This window comes from Mus musculus, chromosome 7, assembly GCF_000001635.26.
Source record: "Mus musculus strain C57BL/6J chromosome 7, GRCm38.p6 C57BL/6J".
Classification (NCBI taxonomy): domain Eukaryota; kingdom Metazoa; phylum Chordata; class Mammalia; order Rodentia; family Muridae; genus Mus; species Mus musculus.
Window position 1 is genome coordinate 93,816,811 of NC_000073.6, and position 17,530 is coordinate 93,834,340.

The window sequence follows — 17,530 nt, forward strand, 5'->3', positions numbered from 1 at the left end:
TTACAATAACTAAATAGATAAATGAATAAACAAACAAACAAATCGATCCATCCATGGTTCTTAATCACAACCAAAATAACTAAATTAAAAGTTACACGTATCAAAACTTCTGATGAGTTTAACTGACAAGGTGTGTATACATCATAATTTAAAGTCGCACTGCAAGGGACACTGAAATCTCACATTAAACAGTTTAATGTGGGTGGATGGGTGGAGGGACACCCTCAAGGAAGCAGAGGGAGGGGAGATAGAATAGGGAGTTTTTGGAGGGGAAACCAGGAAAGGGGATAACATTTGAAGCATAAATAAAGAAAATATCTAATAAAAAAATTAAAAAAACAACAACAGAAAAAAAAAACAGTTTATGCAGATGATGGTGAAAGAATAAACTGTTGCTGTGTCAGTTTCCATTAGCTGAAGGAAGGAATAGTAGTGTAGAATCCATTTTTGCTTGCACATGATGTACAGCTTAACAAAATACTATCAGCTTGTTTAAAATAGTATCCATAGCTGGCCTCTGTTGCTTAATTCTCCTTTCTACACTCCTCAATTTCTATCACCTGGATTTGTCATAAATCAATAGACATAATAAACTATCTCATTCATAATGCACTTCTCTGCACAATGAAAAGGAAGCACCCTTTGGTTCAATGCAAACATCAGTCCAGTAAATGTACAGGAAAGTTTATCTGAAACTGCTTCTCAAGGGACAAGAGGGCCAATCTGAAGAGTGATATTGTCAATACCGATTGGTTCAGAAGTAGATATAGTAATTGTGGCAAGGAGGAATCAATGACGGGGTGAGGGAAAGGACAGGGACCTACAGAGCTCTCAGTTGCTCTTTTTCCTGCTTCTTGATTTTGCTGGTTGCTGCCCAGGGGCTGCATTTGTCTCAGCACCACTACATGATGAGAGTACCAGTTTAATATACGCAGCTTAGCTATGGCATCATCAAAGGTTCGTTGAGCTAAAAGGTAGGCCTATCATAGTACATTCTGTACCTATAGTAGAAGGCAGAAAAATTGAGGGCCAGGACAAGCCGGATGGGGCATGTGGGATGCATTTCTCTTTGCTGATTCTGAAGGCTTTATTGTGCATGGCTTCAGCCACAGTATTTATTCTCCCCAGAAGCCACCTCTGCCAGGTAGCCATAGTAATCACCTTTCATATTCAGATAGGGCACCTTGATCTCATACTGGAAATGATTGCAGTTCTTGATGAGGAGCTTGTCAAGCAGAGCGAAGACATCATGGGAACTGTTTCCAGTTCCCTCTTGGTCTTCTCCTTGGAAAGCCCTCATTTTTCGAACTTCTTTTAACTTTTTCTAACTTGCTTACATTGCCATCTGCCATGGATTTTTGCCCAATGCTACAGATGACCTTCCAAGAAGATTGCCTGGCAGCAATTACATTCTTGCAGATCACAGAAAGGAGATTTTGATCTTCATAAGCGGTTCGTTCAGCTCTGTTACAGCCTTCATGGCGGAGGCCATGTTGCCTTACTGGTCTTGGTGATGTTTGCTTGTTTGTTCACCTCTGCCAGCGCCAGTTGCCCCCACTGCAGTAGCTGCTCTCTGCCCTCCATGTTGCTCACAACTTGGTCTTGCCTAGAGTTCCCACACTTCCTGATCCCTTGCTTGCCTGCCAGTCTGCTTCCTAATCACTGCCCTTGGTTTCCATTTTTATAGATTTAGATTTGGTTGGTGATGATTGATCTCAGTTGTCACAGGAGGAATGGATGTTGGTTCCTGTGCATATTAGATAAATGAAACCTGTGCCATATCATCATGAGGACATTTGTCAGAACTTACATATCCAAAAATAATGTACATGAAAATCTCTGTTCCAATAATGAATATCTGACAGGACTACGAGCCTGATACAAATATGGATATTGGATCTGGTTAAGGACCTTCATCAGCTAAGTATTGTCAGAATGTAGGGGGGAGAGAAAAGGGAGTGGCGTAGTGGAATGTGATTTTCAGCTTATATGGAAACTGGAACTATAGTAGAGTCTATTAAAGTCCCATACCCATCTCTCTCCTCAATATCCAACTTCCTTGTTCCTCTTTTTTTTACATAGAACATTAATACTATCTCAATTTATATGGAATTCTAATTCTGTACAGTTGGACTAACTATGGCATTGATTCATGGTTGACAGGACATCTTATGCATTATTTATGTAAAATAATTTGAAAGTGTCTAACTATAAATGTATCTGCCTCTTCAGAATTATTATTATCTTAAAGACTACATTTTGTTTCAGTTTAGTAGCAACAAAATGATAACAATAATAAGTTGAGAGAAGAGATGTGCTGGGATGGTTGTCTGGAAACAGACTGTAGTAAATTCGTAGGGAAAGCAGCTGCAGGTCTATGTCAGCGATTGATCTCCCAAGACCATAGTTTTCAGAAGCAGTCCTACATTCTTCTGTCCATCTGTTCAGATAGGTGGGCACCACAGGCTTTTTACAGAAGTTCCTGTTTGTGTTTGTAACAGCTCCTTATTAGTTTTCTTGCATGTCTTAATAAATAGTTATGTTTACGCCTTTTTAGACGGTCACATTAAGAGCTGCCATTATCCTCCCTAAATACAAAGGAAAAAAAAACCAGAAACATAAGAAGTGACTAGAAAGACTTATATGAAAAATAAACAATTTAAAGCAAAAATGATAGCTAGACATGCCAGCTCACATCTTTAATCCCAGTGCTTGATAGACGGAGACAGAAGATTGCTTAAGGTTCAAGGCTACTCTGAGTTACATAGTTGGTTCAAGCATAGCCTGGACAATAGATTGCTACTTGGTATCAAAAGACCAAGAAAACAAAATTTGAGAGTTATGGGACAATTTTGTTAATTTAAGTTAATAAATGTTACTTATGATGAAATTAGAGGGTGTTTCTAAGAGAAATCTTTTCATTCATATTTTAGAACTCATTAGAACATGTTCATATTACAAGAATTCATGATTACCCTGGTCTTTTTGTTCCCTTTCAAAATGCTGGGGCTTTAAATTTCCACTCAAGAGCCATAAAGCAAGATGGGACTATTAGATTTAGCATCATATATTTTCCCAAGCAGAATCCACAGCACTTGTTTAATATGTATGCAGGCCATTTTAGACTGTAATCTCTTTTAAGTTATTTACACCACTGACAGGCTTTATATTCTTATTTCTGACACTATGATTTAATGTCCTGACATAAGACTCAGATTTACAGCTTCACTCCTGGCCCTAGAGTCCCACTCGACTTCTCTCCAATGTGGTGATTTGGAAATTCTCAGAAGGGGATTTTTCTCTCAGGGTTTTAGATTCATTGTGAGTTTGTTTTCCCTTTGGAAAGATGTCCTTACCCTGTGTTTTATGGTGCATTTAGTAGCCTTTGATTTTCCAAAATTGAATTTCCAGGTGTTACTTGGCTATTTAAGATGATCATATGGAAAATATACACTCTCTGTGTGCATATTTTGTGAAAAATGGGAATAAAATACCTCCTTCACGTGGTTCTTATGAGGGATTTCTTTTTAATTAACAAAGTGAAATCAATATACCAAGTACAATATACAATGTAACATGGTAGTATCTTGCTGGGAAACTGGAGATCTTGTAATTTCAGTGATCTCTTTCAAGAATTGTTTCTTCTAAAATCATGCCATGTAGTAACCTGCCTTTGATCCCGAATTTATAAGAATATATTCCAAAGATAAAAAAGGAGATATTACCAATGTCTGTATTAAGAGCGCTGTATGCTACAATATCATTGAAGACTTCAGCACAAAGTTAATATTTCTAAACATGTATATCACTCCATTAATCTATATATACATTCATCCACCTATACTGAACTTTAGTGCTGGAATATACACCATTGTTAATATAGCCCTAGATAAGATTGAGAAGCTAATAATCACAGACTAGATTTTCTGATACATGCTAGAAAGAATTATGGTGGCTTATTGATATATATGCTACAGGTCTGGATGAGAAAATATTCATCTCATATAATTGCCCAAAAAGTTCACATAGGATATTATATTTGACCTGAAAGTTAGGTTATATAGGCACTTTCGATGAGAGAAATAAAATGATACATGCTAAATCTTAAAATTATGAAAGGACTTTATTGCTTTAGAAAATGGAAGCAAGTCAATGATCCGGAGTTTGCAAGTATACCAGAAGATCAGTGCAGGGATATGGAGAGATTCAGTACTATGTAAGCCTTAGTAGGATGAATGAAACAGTTGGAATTTAGCAGGAACACAGTTCATTGATAAAAGGCGATGGCCATCTAGGCTTGATGGCATACATATTTGATTCCGGTTCTCAGAGATGGTAGGCAGATCTCCGAGTTTAGGGCAAGCCTGGTCTACATAGGAGTTCCAGGAAAGCCAGGGCTATGCAGAGAGACTTTGTTTCAAACAAATAAACAAAAAAGAAACAAAAATAAGAAAAGAGGGAAAGTGATGGCTTTATTTAATGTTTTTAGAAAGATCGATCTCTTAGTAATGTTGGTAGATAAAAGAGGGTGGGTGGAAGGGAAGCAGGAATTCCAATGGTTGGCCCATATATAAACTTAGGTTACAGCTATAAAAGCTTTGCTAAGTGAGCTCTAGTACTTTATCTCCCTTGGTGACTAGGTTTTCCACAGGAAAATCCACCTTCCCCCAATACAATCATGGTAGGAAAAAAGAACTCAGTGACTCGTGAGGTACTTTCTACAGCACTGGCCCAATTAATTAATTGTTCTCTGATATTTATTTAAGCAGTTATGTTTATCTTTGTAAAGGATGTGGAACAGCCAATTACAATTTTCATTGTGACCTTTCAAATTTAATTAAGCATTAAATGCCATGTAGTTGCCTATATTTAGATCTGGGAGAATTATGGTATATAGCCTATATTCTTATCTCATAAGCCTGAGCAAAAATTAACTGAGACATAGTTCATAGCAGGATTATTCAACAAAACTTGCAGTGATGGTACTTTATGAATACAATATCACACAGTTGCTATTAGTAATATTTTTGGAACTTGAAATATATCTAATACAACAGAGAGACTTATTTTTTGATATTTAAAAGATCTAGTTATTAAAAATTAACCCAAATTTTAATCAGTATGTAAAAATGTCAGCAAATTCTCCAGAATAATGTCTATCTGCCTCCCTCCAGGTTCCCCACCATGATGGTAATAAATTCAATTCTGGAACTGCAAGAAAGCCCCTAATGATTTGCTTTCTTTAATAAGAATTGCATCGGTCATGGTGTTTCATTGCAACAATACTAACCCTAAGACAAGTTTCATATAAATTTCAAATGTAGGAACGTGAAAATATTAAGTGTGTATTCGATGACAGCTGTCCATTAGAAATGTGGCAATGTATTTTTACCTTTTGGAATGGGAAATCTCAACAGGATTTCCTGAGACCTGCACCTCTTTCAGTTCAAGCTCTTGATGTGTCTTCTTCCAAACAATAGTAAACTTGGACTGTGTCAATATGTCAAGAGAGATTTGGAGTTACTTGAGTACAAATGCCTTTTTACTCATCGTGTCTTGTCTCCTACTTGTGGCCTTTGAGAAAAGACCCTGGGCTAAAGACCTGAGTGTTCTGGCCAATATGCACAAAGGGAGAAGAATCTAGAAAACAGTCATGGGAATCATTCTTCTTAGAGTCTTCAGCCCCAGGCCAGGGTACAAAGATTTCAAATTTATTTACCCCTTTACAAGAACCTGGAGACACTTAGCTATGCTGCATTCAAATTATTGACTGTCCAAGGCTACTAGATGAGAAAAGGCTATCTGTGTAAACCATGAAGATTGGAATTTTTTGTTGCATAGTAATAAGTAGATCATTCTTAAATACTCCCATCATAATGAATCATAAGCCTCCCAAATAGTCCCCAAAGTTCTAAGCCTCCCTAAATTATCAAGTATTTACTTTTGTTATATATCTTCCTTCCTTGGTAAAATATGTAACATAGATTCTCTTTCATGAAGGCTGAGATCTGAATAGCCAGGTTGATGTGAATTATTAATGATCACTGTTCTTATATAACATAAGATATGGATACCCAACTTAACAATTGTCACACTTTTGTGTTCATGGTTTGCCTAAACATCATATATTGATATTATCTCATTATTCTTTTACTACCAAATACAAAAAATTTAAATCTGCCTATATATAAAACATCACTTTACCAATTTCTTCATATTATTTTAAAGAAGGTTTAACATAATTACATATATTATCTCTTTCACATTTCTCCCTCCTTTCTTGGCCTTTTCCATGCCCTTATTTTGTTTCTTCATTAATTTTGTTGTATGTGTGTGTGCATATTTCTGGATGCATAAATTAAAGCTACTCAGTCAGAATATTACTTGTATGAATGTTTCCAGGGCTGTCTGGTACTAGATAACTTATTGGTATGCTCTTCCCTGGGGAAGACTATCTTTTCTCTTTCTCAGCAATTTTTAATAAGGCAGTTTTGCTGGTTTTAGCCTCAACTATAGATTTCAGGTTGTTCAATATCTTTGTATCATCAGTTTATAAAAAAAATCCTTCTGGGTTTTTTAATTAACCGTGAATTATTGATATATGTTACCCTTTCAGCAAATGGTGTTGAACTGGTCCTTTTAATTCCCAATTCTTGTGGTCATATCTATTTTCTGTTTCAAATCAAAAGTTTTCTATACCCAATTCTCCTCTAGCAAATCTTTTTGTGAATTATTGCTTTTTTAGGAACTTCAGAAATAAATATATACTCACTTAAATTTCAAGATCATGGAGAATATGGGTAGGGGGATATGTAAGAAATGGATTCAATCACAGCCAGATTGTATGCTAGCTGTTCTTACATCACTGCAGTCACAAATTTGGCATAAACTCTGGAAGAGTATCATTAACCCAACATTTTAAAGATACTGTATTCCTTTCAATACATTCCTTTTGTTTTAACATAAAATAGTTTTCAATATATTGTTTGCCAATGATAAAATTGGGGGCTTCAAAACACATGTATCTCTTCATCATATCATTTGATTGCTCTGGCTAATCATGAAAAATTCCATTAAAACAAATTTCATTTCCCTTTAATACCAACCCTAACTTTTAATCTTCTCTTCTACGTGTGTATATTTGTTACATAATTCTTCAGTGATTAACTACTAGATCGAATCTAGCCATGGAAGCAGGTAGGATAATTGCAGATCTTCACCTCTTCCTCTGTTCGTCTAAGTCCAAACCCTAAATGTAGCTCCTCCTGCTTCAATACCTCCATATCCAGCTGAACATTTAGATTTGTTCCACCATTTTTCTCTCCACTCATACTGTTATCCCACCCACCAACTCCATCAGGCATTATCTTGGAACTGGCTAGCCAAGCCTGCCAAAGAAGCAAGTAGGCCTGTGAAGCAGGTAGAGAAGTTTCAGATCTCCACTCTCCCTTCTCTCCTCCCTATCTAAATTCCCATTCTCAACCCCAGCACTGTATCATAGTACCTCATGTGACCTCTCCCTTATCTGCCCCCATTCTAAAGGCAGGAAGCAGGCACTGTGGAGCATCCTGATTTCATGCCCAATGTGAACCTTCCCACTCCTGATTCCATCCCGATTCTTAAGTGTCACCTCCTGTTACCTAGGATCACATTTTATTTGGAACTATCAGGATTGCAGAATGATTTTCTAAGATGCAGTACACAGGCAGCACACTATTCTAAAACCAGAGCAGGTAATAACAAACAAGGAAACAATTTCCTGCATAGAATGGACCTAATAACAGAAAATTATAACCATCCCAAATCCAGATGCTTAAATGTTAGCATAAAGAAAACTGATAACAGACAAGAAAATGTGTCTCCACTAGATCCCAACAACTTTATCACAGTAGCCTCTGGGTATTGCAACATAACTGAAGCACAAGTCAAAGACACTTAAATAGCCTTTATGAATATAATAGAGGTCCTTAAAGTGAAATGTAATCCCTTAAAGAATCTATGAAAACACAAGCTGTGGAAGGACATGAATAAAGAAGTTCAAGACCTGAAATTGTAAAAAGAAACAATAAATAAAATAGAAACAAAGTCAAACAGGAAACTCAGAGGCAAGCTTTACCAACAGAATACAAGAGATAAAGACTTTCAGACATTAAAGATAGAATAGAAAAAATTGTAACAAAATACAACTATAGCTCAAATCACATATTGACCTTCATACACTGATAATGGGATACATCAATACCCCACTCTCACCAATCACAAGTCATCTAATCAAAAACTGAATAGAGGAATGCTGGAACTCAATGGCATTATAAACTGAATGGACTTAACAGATATCTACAGAACATTTTACCTAAACACAAAAGAATATACCTTCTTCTTTACACCTCACGGGACATTCTCCAAAATTGACGATACAATTGGACAAAAACCAAGTCTCAACATATACAAGAAAACTGAAATAACACACTTCATCCTATCTGACTAACATGGATTAAAACTCGACAGAATCAACAAAAGAAACAAGGGGATATTTATAAAATAATTGAAACTGAATAACTTACTACTTAATGAAACCTGGGTAAAAGCAGAAAATAATAAACAAATTAAAGAATTTATAGAATTGAATGAAAATGAACACAGAACACACACAACCTTATAGGATGCAAAGAAAACACTTCTAAGAGGCAAGTTCATAATACTAAAAGTCTACATAAAAACCAACCAACCAAAAACAAAAGAACAAAGGGAGAGGGGAGAACTCATACTCGTAAATTAACAGAAAACATTATAGTAATAGAATAAGAAGAAACCACACTCAAGGGAGGGAAAAGAGAAGAAATAATCAAGCCCAGGGATAAAAATAAAAAACAAATATGGAAAGGATAAATACAAAAAATGCATGAAATGAAGAGTTGCTTCTTTGAGAAAATCATGAAATAAATGTAAACTAATATGCCTGGAGGTATATCAAAATTAAGTAAAATAGAGATGAAAATTAAAACATACCAACAGGGCTGAGAAAATTTACAGAGTCATTAAGGAACACTTTAAAAATTTTTACTCTGAAAAAAAATATTTACTCTGATAAATTGAAAAAATAGAATTAAATAATTAAACAAAACTAAACAATGTAAACAGACCTATAACCTATAGTAAAAAAAAAAGCAGTTTTCTACACAGTGGGAAAATAATTTTACCATCTATATATCTGATAGAAAGCTAAGATATATTCCAAATATATAAAGAACTCCAGAAAGAAAATATTCAAAAAACCAACTCATTTAAATACAGGATTCAAATCTAAACAGGTAATTCTGAAAAGAAGAAACTCAAATGGCTGCTAAACACTTGAAATACAAATCAGGGAAATACAAATCAAACTACTATAATATTCCATATTACAGCCATGATAATAGCTAAAATCTATAAAACAAGAGGCAACTTATGCTGGCAAGAATTTCAAGTAAGGGGAATCCTAATCCATTTATGATGGGAGTGCAAACTTGTATCGTCACTGTTAAAATCAGTGTTCTGGTCACCCTGGAAGATGGGACTTGAACTACTCCAAGATACAGCTATCTCACCCTTGGGCATATACAAAAAGGATGCTTCATCTTACCACAAAGACACATACTCAACCATGTTCATTACTGCTCATTCATAGTAGCTAGAAAGTGGAAACAATCTTAATACCTCTTTGCAATGAAATGTGTGGAACTAGAAAAAAAAGTCTTCCTGAATGAAGTTACCCATAATTAAAAGGACAAATATGATATATATATTCATTTATATTGGGGGTATTATCTATTACTCCAATGATTACTAAGCTCCCATCTACATTACCACAAAAGTAAGGTATGAATTTATGGACCAGGGTAGTACAGACTGATTGGGAAACTAGAACATGTAGTTATAGATAGATGGGAACTGCAAAAGGAGGGTCAGGGCAAAATGGGAGGCAAGAAGGGGAAAAGGGAGAATATAGAAAATATAGCTAAAATTAAATGACATTTGAGGGGTATAATAGAAACTTCCTAAAACACATACATACATACATACATACATACATACATACATACATACATGAAGGCAATATAAGTAAAATTGCCAAATAATGGGGAGACAGAGCACCAACTGGCCATCTATTGTTACCAAAGATTGAGTTGTGTCTAATTGAGTTGTTGGCCAAAGTATTCCCAAGGGAATGCACAAACAACCTAGGCTGTTTCCACCATGGCTAGTCCCACATTGATGAAGATGTTACTTAGAAAATTCAATGATCATGGAAAAGTCAAATTGGTACCTTCACAGAACCTTTAGACCTTTGTGCTAGTGTCTTTGATACAAGAAGATTCCCTGAACGCTACCACAGCAGAAATGTAAACGCAAACCCAACCACAGACGCTTTGATCTACAATGGTATTCTGAATCTACCATGTACTTTGTGCAATGGTGGCACAAAAGTTAGGGAGTAGCCAACTAATAATATCTTATTTGGCTTAAGACTCACTACACTAGATATAACCCATACCTAATAATGCTGGTGACCAATACCTGAGACTAGATATTTTCAGGATATAGGATAAAAACAAATACACTGTACTAAATGTTAAAAGGTAGCAATAAGATGACTGATTACGATGTTCTGCTATGGTCAAGGATCAATGCCTTGTTTAGCCAGTATCAGAGAAGTTTCCTCCTGCAGCAGATGGGAACAAATAGAGAATCATAGCCAGACATTATGCAAAGAATGAGAGATGTGGCAATACTGAATCCTCAATGAGAAGTCTCCATCAAGCACCTCCCTTCAGTGCCCAAGGAGTCCAGCAGAGAGGAGGCAGAAATAGTGTCAGAGCCAGAGGACATGGAGGACATCAAGGAAATAAGGCCTTCTAGATAAAAATAACCAAAGCTCATATGAACGCAGACAGTCAGGCATCACGCCCTTGGGAAAAAAAAAAATGTGTACCAGATAGTTTCAGGAAGCTGGAAGGAGAAGTGGACCAATGTCTTCATCTGTAGATTAGAAGCTATCTCCACTCATTAACCATATGCAAATAAAAAATTGTTTTCCTTCAAGGGAGTCTCACTGGGGAAACAAACTCCTCTTAATGGTAAGCTGTATGTTCAGCAACAGATAACCTGCATAATACAAATTCAGTGTCATCTTTTGGTTCTATGTGACATAATGTCAGGACTTTACTTTTCTAAGAATTGTATTGATACATATTTATCTGTAGGATTTTGCTTTCAAATATAATTTTTATTTCATTATTTGTTTTAATTGAAAATAAATTCTCTCATACAACACATTCTGGCCACAGTTCTTTCCTTTCCATCCCTCCCAGCTACCTGTCTTATCTCCCCTCTCCTCTAGATCCACTCCTGCTTCATTTCCTCTTCAAAAACAGCAGACCTCTAAGAGAGGACAACCAAAAAGGACAAAACAAGATACAGAAAGACAAAACAAAATGTCACAAGTGTTTTCTTATAATTTAATTTTACGTATATATTGTTTCTACTCTTTTTTTCATCCTATAGGTCTGTTATGTATATATTATGGCTTCCAAATTAGTCTTCTTATAGCATTTCTGAGCATGGGAATAAGTAGGTGTCTGTTTCATTCGCCTGCTCTTGGGTTCTGTGCCTTCTGTTTGCTGCTTGTTTTGTCTAATTTTTATGTCTTAGTAGTTTAACATATATATATCATATCATACCATACCATACTATGTTATATTCCCTTAGAAGCCAATTTGTTTTATAATGAGAAAAAGAAATTTAATAGATTTGGATCGGAGAAGAAGAGGGAGGAACTGGAAAAGGTAGAAGGAGGAGAAACCATAATTAATATGTGAGAAAAATCTATTTTCAATAAAAGGAAACTAAAAGAAAGTAGTTTAAATATTTTTCAGATTTTAGCCTCCATATTAAAATTTGTCCCTTAATGTTAAAATCTGTGTTTGTTTTGGGCTGAAACTTTTAGACATATTGGGCAGACAAGGCATTCTGGAGTAATTCTAAAAAATGTATTTAGTCACTAGCATTCTTAATGAATGTAATAAAATAGTGCTATATGGAAGAGAAAATGAAAATTAACCAATTCTAGTTAATTAAACAAGTCTGTTTCAAACATAACTTTATTTAGTTATCAGCATTAGCCTAGTAGATAAAGAACCTTAGTGGATACTGAAATGACATTCATTGTGACTTACTACACAGGGTAGTTCCCAATCTCCTGTGACAAAAATGAAAACAAGAAAAGGGACTAAGAATACTACAGGGAAGTCAGCAGTTCTTCCTGAGACCTGTGTCCCTGCCAGTTAGTTGAAAGGTCTCTGCTTGACTGGGGTCTCTCAGAGTCTAAGTGTAGGTGTCTTATTTGTAGAAGCTGAGCAGCAGTTCATCATCTTTGACACATCTCACTGTTGCTGCAATAATGTGGTAATCATTTAACAGCACCGTATATTAGAGACATATAGTGCCCATGTGCTACTGAAAGTTTTATAAGAGGTACCGTTCATCTGCTATGGAGAGGACAAGTAACAATATTAATAAAAATTACCCAATACAAAATAGAAAAATAAATGAGAATAGCCTTTAAAGAAAGGTTTCAGGGTTTCATGTTATTTCCTTTTCAATATTGTCTGTAGATGGCAGAACAAGTACAAAGGAGGAAACACCAATTTTAGTCTCATGCTATGTGAATTGAAAGGTCATATCATCCCAAAGCATAATTGTCTACCATAGTTGTTGCCTGTTGTCAACTATCATGTTGTAGATGTAGAAAGAGATATACATTCATAAAGAAGGAAGATATTATTACATTTTTAATAGAGATCATAGTCAAAATGATAAGATGGATAAAAAATTCAGGGGTTGGAGGCATAGCTGGGTGGTTTTGAGTACATGTTGATCCTATAGAGGACCTGGACTTGATTCCCAGCTTACATACAGTAGCTCATGAGCATCCATAATTCCAGTTCAGTTCCAGGGGTATCAAATGCTCTCTCTCCTCTGAGGGTACAAGGAATGCATGGCAGGTGTTGCACATGAATACATGCAAGCAAAACATTCATAAGGGTCGCTAACTCTTTTGCACAAATGACAAAAAGTACTCAACATAAATATGTTATAACTTCTTTCAGTCCAAAATAAAGAAATAACTAACCCCAGTTAGCATGTGGGGATAAACTAAATGCATTTAAGACAGAACTCACATTTTTATGTCTGCTACTCAGAGATAAATATGCTCCTGAAAGAATTCTCCTTAATTCCACCTGATCAAAACCAATGTCACCCAGCACTTTATTTATGGTGTTCATCATATCAGTTCTGAATATCAACAGAAACCCAAACTGTATAATTTTCTAAAATCCAACATAACATCATAGAAACTATGTCTGGACAAGGGAACCCTGTCCCTTTTGGAGGACACACTCGGGAGTTTTCTTCCCTGAGTATTGAATATGGATCTCATTACCCTTCATTTAGGGTGAGTATAGTATATTGAGAAAATGTTTAAAAGTTTGTTGAGAAGCAAGTCAGCAGCAAAACCATGGAAGACTCTATAATCAAAACCAATAACTTAGAATTTTAACTTAGAACAGTGGGAAGCTGCTGTGAAATATGAAACATGACAACATCATATTTTTTCATATGTAACAAAGACTCTATTTGTAATGTGGAATATAGTACACACTGTGCATATATAGAAGGGTCAAATAGGAAGACATTGTGATATTTATGATCAAGGACAAAGGTTGTACTGCTGTCTGTGAAAGTGCCACAGAAAGAAGTTTTAAACAATAACAGTTTATTAACCGAATATTTAATGCTTAATTGATACTTTAAAGTATCCATTACTAAGGAGCAGTCTACATTCCTGACCAATGCATCTGCATGGTAGAGGAACTATTCTTTCAAGTTGAGGATCTTCACAAGAGAAGTACTTTTACTTGGATTTAAAAGTGTAAGTTGGTTTTAAAAATATAAGAAAAAAATAAGTGGAGCTATTTAGATGGGAATTACAGCTCAGAAAGCAAGCTATATTGTGATGTAAACTTAGTGATTAGAACACTGACTTATCACCATTTTCAGCCTCCAAACTCCATAGTAATTATTTTTCTTCTGATAAGTTATATTGAATAAGTGGCCTAATAATCTCTTATATGTTTTTCTTTCCTCTATGGAAATAAGCCATCTTTCTCTTTTTCAGTTTCTGGCAATCATTACAGAAACCCATGGAAAGTCTTAATAAGTTTGAGACTGAGCCTCCAAAACCTTACACTTGAACCTGTGAGATGCTGGACTTGTGAAGCCTGCTGGCTGCAGGACATTTGAGACAGTCTTCTGAAATGTTGTTAGTATCACATTGTCCTGGATAGCTCCATGATGGTCTCTTGAGGTTTAAGATCTAAAGATGCTCACAAAGTTCTGGCAAGATCTATTTACTTGAAAGTGTTTTTTTGTTTGTTTGTTTGTTTATTCTTCAGTATTCATTTCTGACTTGGGTCCTACCTTAACTTGGTCTAAGTTAGATGAAGAATAAATACAGTTTGTGTAGTGGAGCAAAACAGAGGAGAAGAGACCTTGATGAGCATGCTTTACAGACTGCATTGTATTGATTTGTCTTCTCCATTATTTCCTGATTTGAATGAAGGGAAATATGACTCCAGATGTAAAAATGGACATCATATCCACTGGGAAATAGATTTATTTCCATGCTATGGCTGCCTGGAAGGAACATATACTTTCTCTCTTAGAGCTCAGAAGAGACAACAGAAGTAAAAAAGATTTTTTTTTTAGGAACTGTAGAATTGTGAGTCTTTCATGGACTTTCACTGCAGATACTGAGTAGTAGTTTTTCTGGATCTAGACTGCAGATCCCCTGTTGTGTTGGCTTTACCTCTGTGTTCCAAGCTGAGTTCATTGGGGAAGGGTGAGCTACAGCGGAATCAACTGATTTATCTCCAAATGACTTATTCTTTTTATAATAAGATCTCGATTCCCATCTTCTTTTCTGCCATGCAGCGCTCACTAAGCTTAAGAGGCTTGACTTTTTATATTATAGGCTTTTCTTATGAAAGCAAAGCCTGTGAGAGAGACTCAGACTTCACATCTGAGCGACTCATGTGCAGTTCAGTTTGTTCCCTCAGAATTCTTTCCGAGCTTCTGTATGAGACAAAAAGCTAAGAAAACTTCCGGTCTGCTCAAGAAAAGCCCCACATACAGTCAGCCCTCAAACAACTTTCCAAGCAGAATGAACACTGAACACTGCTTTTTGAATTGCAAATAAAAAGAAACAAATAAATATATATATTTAAAAGCCTTACAACATGACAAGTTAAATAAGAAGGTTCATGTTGAAATGTGAAGACATCTGAATGATTTCCTAGACAATGACAGAAATAAAATATGTGTTCCTAAAATCTAAATCCATCTATCTTATCTATCTATCTATCTATCTATCTATCTATCTATCTATCTATCTATCTATCTATCTATCTATCAGTCTATCATCTGTCTATTGGATATTATGCACTGTTTAAAGAGGATACTTATCTATTATACATTTAAAGGGGTTTAGTTATTGATTGAATATGTAAATCAAATCTATGTGTTGAAATGTATATCCCCCTCATAGAATGAATGGGGGGATAGATTAGGGGAGCTATGGAGGGGAAACGAAGAAGGGGAATAACAATAGAAACGTAAATAAATAAAATAACCAATAAAAAAGAAATGTATAATTCTTAATTTGTATGCAAATTTAAATGATATGTTTAAAAGCAAATGACAATTTATAAAATGCTTCATTCCTATGACCCATGAATGTGTTTCTTCTCTATTGTTTGGAATAAATTGCAGCATTTCCCTAAAATGTTTAAAGAATGTTTTAAGTCTTCGGAAAAGACACCAGTAGCTGTTCTGAAGCTTTGTACTATGAGACAATCCCTGAATAGCTTTTGCTCTTTTATTGACTTTTTGGTTTGTTTAATCTGATGCTATGCCCAGTTGCCCACCATCTGATCAAATGTGTCCTATGGCTATTAAGTCACAGCACTGGTTTTTGTCAACTCAGACTGTCTGGAGCCTTGTTCCATCGAGCAGCAGCTTTGCACTTAACACCTTAATGATCCTAACACAGAGATGAAGAGAAATGGAGACTTGAGGTGGGAATAATTAAAGGCAGACACACAAATGCACTTGGTGCCAGATTTTATTACCTCAAACAAGTGAAATCAAGACAAGCATTTTATCATCACTGATTACACCGCTGTCTCCTGAGGGTATTTAAGACAACTGGATAGAAGACACTAATGACAAGACTTAGCTCTCAAAATGAATTAACAATGCATAACCCAAATCATATCAGATTAGTTGATATGACTGCCCTGCTTAATGTAGGTCTAGGTATTATATTAGCTGGAGCCAGTCTTTTATTTTCTTCCCTCTCCTCACTGAGTCACAGGCATCATTTGACTAGTTAAATAAACCTTCCTACATAAAGTTCTTTTGGGAGTAAAGCAGCAGATGAGGATATGGATAATGCAGTAGTTTGATTTGGAATTCTGAAACTCTCAAATCTGCATTTTATTGGGCATGTGATAGTGAAAGCCCGAGTTAACACCTCAGAGGTAAGTGTTCTTGTCTAAACAATAGACGTTATAAATGTCCCTAATAATGTTTGGAAGAGGGCTATGAGCAATCAATGAACAATGTGACCACATTCAATGAAGAGTAACACAATTTATGGAATTTAATAACCAAATTTACTTACCTCTCAATTTTATGATCTCCAATATTCTATCATATACAAATCAGATAGAAATGAAGAATGATTCCTACAATGACTATCATTGTATAGCCAGAGTTCAATTGGAAAACATTTATTCGCAAGCTATTTTATGAACCATAGGGTGGCAATCACTTGATCGTTCAAGATCTATTTTGTGCTGCTGGGTTAATTTATTCCTATAAAACAAACATTCACTTCTAAGTCCCAGTTGCATATTTAGCAGGTATTTAATAAAGTGTTAATAAAAATATTAAATAAAATAGAAATACCTTATTGGTTGATTTTAGCAATCATACTCTGAAAGTAAAATATCTTTATTGTGCTAAGAAATACAAATATTCAAACAATATGTTCAAATTTACAATGATGAAGTACCTGTTCTTTCAATAAACCTAACAAATTGCTAAGTACTGTTCAATTTGTTTTGTCTACTTATTCCAGGAAATTTTAACTCAATATACTACCTATGTATTGAAATATATATAATTCAAAAAATAAATATGTATTCAATATATAATGTATATATATATATATATCACATAACATATATTTTCAACATATAATACATAATATATTATACATAATTTATAATATATTAAAATAATAGATATTTACATAAATATTCTTGTCAACAACATTGAAAATGCATAGCTCAACTTATATGAAAAACTGTATATTACCAGAAAAATCTCAACTAATTGTCATGAACTACAAACATTCAATTAAAGA

The 17,530-nt window shown here is 35.1% G+C and overlaps 1 pseudogene; it reads right to left on the reverse strand.

The window, feature by feature from the left end:
- Positions 1-659: 659 nt before the first annotated feature.
- On the reverse strand, positions 660-1,492 carry Gm51468 (annotated as a pseudogene).
- Positions 1,493-17,530: the final 16,038 nt, after the last annotated feature.